The following is an 8,475-nucleotide window of genomic DNA, read 5'->3' on the forward strand; positions in this document are numbered from 1 at the left end:
GACCGAGGGTTATTGAGAGCAGCAGCCCGGGCCCACGGACAAAAACTCACCGAAAGGGATTTACATTCGCTACGTGGCGTCCTACCAATCCAAGTCTGCAAAGAGAGAGTGTTTTTCTGCTTTCCTAAAGCCCTATCTGTCAGGAGTTACAGCAAGGTAAGAAGAACAACGGACTAAAATGTCAACTAGAGTAAAAAAAAAAAGGCTTGCTTAAAGTTGCCTTGGTGTGCTTTCCGGGCAAAAACTGTGATCATTATCGCGTCTATATGAATTTTGCTTCTGTATCGAAAGGATCTGTGTATATGGTGCAATTAAAAATGAGAAAGAAACCGGAGCACTTTGAGTGATTGTCTCTATCGCGCTCGTCTTTTGTCTTTAGCAGCTCTGTTGCCACAATAGAGATCACAGCCGCCTCCTTAAGTTGCTGGATTTGACACATATTTGTGTAACAGTGAGGATCATCTGTTGATTGATATAGTTTAAATTCCGCTCTTGGGTTTGATTTTGTTTTAAGGCATCATATTAGAGAAAGAATGAAATGATGGCTGCTGGGAATATCCATTGTCATTCACTACATGTTGTGTGCAAGCGCCATGCAGTCATTCCACATTGTACGGCGACCGCTTTCCCTGACATATAGCCTATCTAGTGCCGTGAGGGATAATTATATATGCATTGTTTATGTATAAATGTTATTCACTGAGGTGAGAGTGTTATGAATGAATTAGCATGGCAAGAAGTCCACATTACTTCACTGGAAGTGAATGAAACTTGATGTGAGATTGGCTTAAATGGTAGGCTATTTAACCCTCATGTTGTATTTTAAATGCTCAACCATACTTCCCATTGACTTTTTTTTATCTTATGAGAACTGTAAACAAAATGTAAACTTAATGACACACTTTACACATCCTCAATGGAAAAATACAATTAAAACTTTAATTGAATAGGCTACTTTTAAATTTAATTATTTGTTTTATTAAAATAGGCCTACTATTTTTTATTAAAAATCAAAATCATACAATAAAAAAAAATCTAATTATCTAATTCACAATCATAAAACGTGCAGCAGTGCTATATTTTCGTAAAATATTTTGTATTATATATTTGGGGAATAGTTTATTTTTGTAATGAAGATAACGTAAATCATCACACATGATCATCTAAACCTTCAAATGTATTATTCATCATTTTTATTTAACTGTAAAATACAAATAGGTAAGCACTTTTAGTTTAAAAGCACTGCATTTTTTAGACGAGTGCGCTGCTCTCATGCACGAATTAATTTCTACACGTTTCTAAACTTCACCATACTCGATCAGTGTATTATACACACTATAAAACAATTTAAAGTCTTTCAGGATTTGAGCAGCCCCTTCATCACCATCATCGCGCGCGCCTCCCTCCGTGCCATGGCAGCGGTGACGTCACGCGTGCATTGACTCGCGCTGGCTGAGAGCGAGAGGTTGAACAGACCGAGGGTTATTGAGAGCAGCAGCCCGGGCCCACGGACAAAAACTCACCGAAAGGGATTTACATTCGCTACGTGGCGTCCTACCAATCCAAGTCTGCAAAGAGAGAGTGTTTTTCTGCTTTCCTAAAGCCCTATCTGTCAGGAGTTACAGCAAGGTAAGAAGAACAACGGACTAAAATGTCAACTAGAGTAAAAAAAAAAAGGCTTGCTTAAAGTTGCCTTGGTGTGCTTTCCGGGCAAAAACTGTGATCATTATCGCGTCTATATGAATTTTGCTTCTGTATCGAAAGGATCTGTGTATATGGTGCAATTAAAAATGAGAAAGAATCAGTGTATTATACACACTATAAAACAATTTAAAGTCTTTCAGTATTTGAGCAGCCCCTTCATCACCATCATCACCATCATCGCGCGCGTCTCCCTCCGTGCCATGGCAGCGGTGACGTCACGCGTGCATTGACTCGCGCTGGCTGAGAGCGAGAGGTTGAACAGACCGCGGGTTATTGAGAGCAGCAGCCCGGGCCCACGGACAAAAACTCACCGAAAGGGATTTACATTCGCTACGTGGCGTCCTACCAATCCAAGTCTGCAAAGAGAGAGTGTTTTTCTGCTTTCCTAAAGCCCTATCTGTCAGGAGTTACAGCAAGGTAAGAAGAACAACGGACTAAAATGTCAACTAGAGTAAAAAAAAAAAGGCTTGCTTAAAGTTGCCTTGGTGTGCTTTCCGGGCAAAAACTGTGATCATTATCGCGTCTATATGAATTTTGCTTCTGTATCGAAAGGATCTGTGTATATGGTGCAATTAAAAATGAGAAAGAAACCGGAGCACTTTGAGTGATTGTCTCTATCGCGCTCGTCTTTTGTCTTTAGCAGCTCTGTTGCCACAATAGAGATCACAGCCGCCTCCTTAAGTTGCTGGATTTGACACATATTTGTGTAACAGTGAGGATCATCTGTTGATTGATATAGTTTAAATTCCGCTCTTGGGTTTGATTTTGTTTTAAGGCATCATATTAGAGAAAGAATGAAATGATGGCTGCTGGGAATATCCATTGTCATTCACTACATGTTGTGTGCAAGCGCCATGCAGTCATTCCACATTGTACGGCGACCGCTTTCCCTGACATATAGCCTATCTAGTGCCGTGAGGGATAATTATATATGCATTGTTTATGTATAAATGTTATTCACTGAGGTGAGAGTGTTATGAATGAATTAGCATGGCAAGAAGTCCACATTACTTCACTGGAAGTGAATGAAACTTGATGTGAGATTGGCTTAAATGGTAGGCTATTTAACCCTCATGTTGTATTTTAAATGCTCAACCATACTTCCCATTGACTTTTTTTTATCTTATGAGAACTGTAAACAAAATGTAAACTTAATGACACACTTTACACATCCTCAATGGAAAAACACTGACATTATTTCTGTTTTGGGTCCCAGAAATCCCTTGTTGAGGTGAATTGGTACAGTAGCCTATAGCAATGCAGTCTTGTTAGTTCTAATGCATTTTAATGCTTGTTTTTACTGGACTCATTCACCCTAAACAGAAATAATGTTACTGTGTTTTGTAGAACGTGGAATTAAAGTTCAATCATGTCTGACTTTTGGGTTTTGGTTACATATGAGGATCCTTAGTTATAGCAAAGTACGCATAGACGGTCCCATCAGAACATGAAGATATTGCTTAAAATGATGGCACTTGAAACTGCTAAATACAGTAAAAGATCTTTCCCAGAGAAAGGTTTAGTGTATTTAATACACTGTCTGATTGCTGGAGTTATTTTAAAATGGGTTATTCCATGCCCAAAGTAAACAATGGCACATCTTGTGATTTACAGTTGTTGTGGTTTTTCTGTATTTATGGTCAGGGTCTTGATACTGTTCCTTTCCATCTCCCTTTCACAGACTCTTGGTACTTGCATACTTCCTAGCATTATGCTAATTGAATTTTACACCAGTCAGGATTTCGCCCGCTCGGCTTATGTGCTATAAGTGGCTCAAATACTGGGCTACTTTGAAGACAATAATCCTATTTTTATAGTTTCTCATGAAACATCCTTAGAGGATTGGAAAAGCTAACCTGCTTATACTTACTACACAACGCTGGTACGTGTGTTGTATTCCCATCACATTTACAAAACTATCGAAACGTATGTGTTTGAACATATGTTGGATTTCATGTATGAGCTATGTATTGATTTGAATGCACGATATGTTGATTTTCAATTTTGACTGATTTAAAGTTTCGCCCGGATCACACCCACTACTGACGTTTCTTTCACGGGTCGTGATCTGTAGCGTTTCTGCCTTGCTTTGACAGGTATGTGGAATCTTAGGCATGACGACTGAACACGGTAACTGCTTGCTTGCATTTTCTGTTACGAAACTCGTACGTAAGTGTCACGTAGTGTCTGTCATTGTGCAACAAAAGACAACATAATTGAGCTTACGTAATGCACCAGGCACATTCTGCCATAAACAGGACCCCAAAGGCAAGGAAAACCAGGAAATTTCTAGATTTTTCCAAAGATAGAAAAAGCTTTGTATTAGCACTTTCTTTAAAATGATTTTTAAGGGGACAGTTCACCTAAAAATTACAATTCTATCATCATCTATTCACCCTCCACGTCTTTTTTCCAAACAGTTGCCCGTTGCCATTGACTTCTATAGTAGGGGAAAAAAATACTATGGAAGTCAATGGCTACCAGCAACTGTTTGGTTGCCAACATTGTTCAAAATATTTTCTGTTCAACAGAAGAAATAAATTCATACAGGTTTGGCAAATTTGAGGGCGAGTAAATGACAGCATTTTAATTTTTGGGTGTACTATCTCTTTAAGCATCCTTTTCCATTTCATATTTCTGAACAACTATAAAAGGTTTTGAAATTAATTACTTATAAAGTAACTTTTCTATTTAAAATTTGAATACAACACTGCCATCACAGTGTGCTCCTCCTTTTATTCCAGTGGCATAAGAAGGGAATCTGAATACTCCTTTAGTCCTGAAATAGTCCTGGAATAGCCCAAAAATGTCCCGAGTGCTCTTGTTACTGATCTCATTTACAAATGTGCTGTTTTCTGGACCGGGCCTCTGGAATGTGCTGTGCACACGGTACTCACTCAGTACCAGCCACCAGTCCCCAAACAAAAGACTGTTTAGTCAAAGCGTTTCTCTCCATTTGAGCTTTGCCATCTCTAGCACATGGCCATAACTTTCAGTGTAAGCTTATTGGTATGTCCACAGTCTCCGAATTATGGAGTCTGCCATGATTTATGCAGTTTTTTTTTTTTTTGCATGTTATTAAGTTTCATTCTGTAAAGGCAAGAGATTTTAAGTCTATTAGTGCTGTCAGCCCTCGTTCAGAAATGTTGTACGTGGTGATTTACAAATGAATCAGTCAATTAGAGACATGTTTGGTTTTGCAGTTCCAGACATGATTTGCTTGAAATTATAGTTTACGTTTGTTGGTAATTGCGTCCAGCTTAGAAATCTTGCAAGGCAAGTGTTTTCTTCGTCTCTCAGCTGGTTTACGCCAACATCTCCGCAACTGGCTCCCTCAGAACTTTGACCTTAATGTACTTTAACTCTTCTATAAAAGGCTGTAATTACAGTGTTTATGGATATAGCAGAGTCATGCAAGTATTCGGCGTAGCCGCAGATAGTTTGCGGTTTAGTATTGTAAATGTATTGTTTTATCACATACTGGTGGTTAAGGCTACCCGTTTGTTATTATGTCCGCTAAAAATGTTGTCAGTTTGTGTAGTAGATATTCACGGTGCTCACATTTTTGTGAAATTACTCTATTTTAAACTGTATCTAAAGCTGCAAAATGGATCTGGATGATATGAACAAAAGTCCCACGTATCATCGTCCCATAAATTTAGATTGTGGAGATCATGTGGGGAGAGAAAGGCTTGCATCTGCAACATCACGTCACATGTCACAGTGGAGTTTGTGGCTTGGAGCTGGAAATTGCTTTTTTGTGCCATGCTGTCCTACAGCAAATTTTAATCTTTCCCAAAAATAGAGAGAGAGAAAGCCCAGATTGCCGGCCCTGGAGACAGACATCCCCGTCTAATAGAGCGCACAGATGAAGGTTAAAGGTTAGGTCGGAGTTTTGTTATTTTTACCATAATCATTTGTAATCTGGAGCAGCCATTATGCATGCAGCTGATTTAGCAATGATGGAACTGAATTGGTCGACGTGCCTCAGATGATTTATCCTGCACTGCACACAGTGCTCCTGAAATGTGTTATTCCTCTGGTTGGATGGGATTGAAAGGCCGTGCATGATTTTTTTTTCTCTTTAGCACTGTTTTTTTATTGGTCATATGTGGAGACTAAAGAGATTTGACTGTGAAAGTGATCATGGACCACTATTCCAGAGACTGTTCCTCTAAATCAGCAGAAAACTATACCCTTTTTTTCCTTTATGGAATATTCAGTGCCTGCAAAGCCACTATGAAAGATGACAGTGTATGAAGATCTCATCAAAGCATGATTTCAACTTAATGTCACAGAAGAACATAGCTATTTTACGAGATGATGATCTTGTATCAATTTTTATGATGTAAATGGTACAAAAATGTAGGTTCACCTCTAAACATAAGTCACTGGGATGTCAGCAGATTGTACAAAAACAAATTCATACGAATTAGACTTATATTCTTCAAAACTGCCATGAGATTGTATTAGATTTTTAGAGCATTAATTTTAGACTGTGGTTGGTGGTTTGAAGGCATGACAATATTATTATGACAAGATGTTAAATATGACAAATTGCTCATCAAAAGATTAAGTTGATTATTCATAGTCAGGCTTTTTTTGCGTTTGCACAAAAGCCTCCTTTAGCTTTGTTTTCCATGCAGACTTTCTTTGTGTGGGCTGCAATTTGGCTGTTCAGTGCCGTTGCGGTGGCATCCGTTTAGAAAGGGCAATTTATTTAACGAGGGCATTGTTTTGTTAATTGTGTTTTCATTAAGGGAACAAGGTTTGTTGATCATGGGGAATGTTCTCATGAGTAACTATTAGCAGTTAAGGAGATTTTTACTGAGGAGCTCTACATTGTGTGAAAACTCAATGGGAAATTGAACTAGACTTTGTCCCTTGGCTGAACCTCTTTCTTTCACAAGCTTTCCAGGGACCATCACAGACTTATATAGCTGCATAGAGCATCTTTCTCTTTCTGGCTTTGTTCTGTCTTTGCTGGATTGCAGTCCTGGCTGCTTCTTCCATCCATACTCTGATCACTCTTTTTAGTGTCAAGACCTCCTCTAGCCAACTATGACTTGCCAGCAAAGTTTGGTTTGTATTGCAGGTTATTGTAAAACCACCCACTTAGACAGGAAGACACTATTTGACTGACTTATAAGATGGCAAACCACTGGTTTGTGTTTGTTTAAAGGGGTCATATGATGCTGCTAAAAATAACATTATTTTGTGTATTTGGTGTAATGAAATGTATCTTCTTTATGCACCAAGAGCTTGTAACACTCCAAAGAGAAAGGAAAAATTTATTTTTACTTTAATTGTATTATTTTTTATGACACTACAACCTGAACTAACCTTGCTGATAAGACTTAAAGACCTTGAGACAAAGTCATGAGGATCTACAGTGGTCTTCCCCATTATATATTTTTCTGTATTATATAATTTTATAAATATAATTAAATTTTTTATAAATATATAATTACTTTGCATTTGTTTGCTGGTTGCACTAAATTACTTTAATTTGGCAGATAAAAGTTTTTAAATATTAATAATTATTTAACAAAAGTGTTTAATTGCTTTTGTTTTGAGAAATAATGATATAATATTATGACATCCTACTTTATAAGGTTTTTCAATTAGTTTTTTTCTGTATTGTGATATCAGAGCAGTTAGCCTGACACATTTTACTTTATGATCCAAAAATATAATCAAAATGAAATTTAAATCACGTAAAAAATTGGAAGAAAAAAAATTAGATTAAATAATCTAAATTTGTGTTACATAAAATTTGTTAATATTCATATCTTTTCTCTAAAAAAAAAATCTGCATCACAGTATTGACATTCTTTTGTTTCCTGGCAGACTGATACAACATTTTGCACCCTGGCTTGCGGAAGTTCTAGTGCAGTCCAATCTTGGAACCTTGCGATCTTTGCAAGTGCTTTCCAGTTTTCTGGGCAATATGCGTCAGGCGGCCAGTGAACCGAATCCATGGCCATGCCGACTAAGACGAACTCTTCTCTATTTGTTCTGTCTATAACCTCTATCATGTCACTCCATCAGCTGGCCCAGCAAGGTGATTGTGTTTTCTCATACTAGCAGATATCAGACCTAATCTTCCTTATGAAAGGTTCTGTCATCTCTCTGTGTAATATATACTCTTTCTTCTGCACACACACATTCCTGTAGGTGCACAGATGCATCCCTTCTGCTTGGGAAGAACATAATCAGACACAACATATTTAGCCTTATTCTTTAGCACCCTATCGCCATTTACACTGAAGATAATTAATTAATTTTCCAGTCATAAACACCCTGTGAAGGGCTTCTTGAGCTGTAATTAAGGGTTGCCTGCTCTTAACTGCATGGCTGGTTTTGAATTTCCTCAGTGAAATGGCCATCCTGGACTAGACAGGGTGGTGCAGAACAGGAGTGTGAAATTTAACACCACCTCTAATGGTGCTTTTCCACTGCGTGGTACGACTCGGCACGGCTCAGTACGGCACGGCACGGCTTGTGCAGAACAGGAGTGTAAAATTTAACACCACCTCTAATGGTGCTTTTCCACTGCGTGGTACGACTCAGTACGGCACGGCACGGCTTGGCTCGGTTTGCGTTTCCACTGCAATTCTGTTGTGTTTGTGTTTCAAGTTCAGTGACGCAGGTAGTGACGATTCTCTCTGGCCAATCAGTAATCAGCAGAGTTTACACGTCACATTTTGGTAACGTTACAGTTCACTTGGAACCTCAACCGAGGTGGTACTAAAAAAAGTACCAGGTACT

General features: G+C 38.3%; 1 protein-coding gene across 1 annotated transcript in view; it reads left to right on the forward strand.

The window, feature by feature from the left end:
• The first annotated feature begins 1,969 nt into the window (after positions 1–1,969).
• Positions 1,970–8,475, forward strand: part of LOC107721610 (cytoplasmic protein NCK2-like) — a 69,211-nt gene continuing 62,705 nt past the window's right edge. Inside the window, exon 1 of the mRNA XM_016529716.1 lies at positions 1,970–2,121. The gene's annotated coding sequence lies outside the window, so the exon portion shown is untranslated. The remainder of the gene's footprint in view (positions 2,122–8,475) is intronic.

This window comes from Sinocyclocheilus rhinocerous, unplaced genomic scaffold, assembly GCF_001515625.1.
Source record: "Sinocyclocheilus rhinocerous isolate Xijiao unplaced genomic scaffold, SAMN03320098_v1.1 scaffold30, whole genome shotgun sequence".
In the NCBI taxonomy this organism is placed as follows: domain Eukaryota; kingdom Metazoa; phylum Chordata; class Actinopteri; order Cypriniformes; family Cyprinidae; genus Sinocyclocheilus; species Sinocyclocheilus rhinocerous.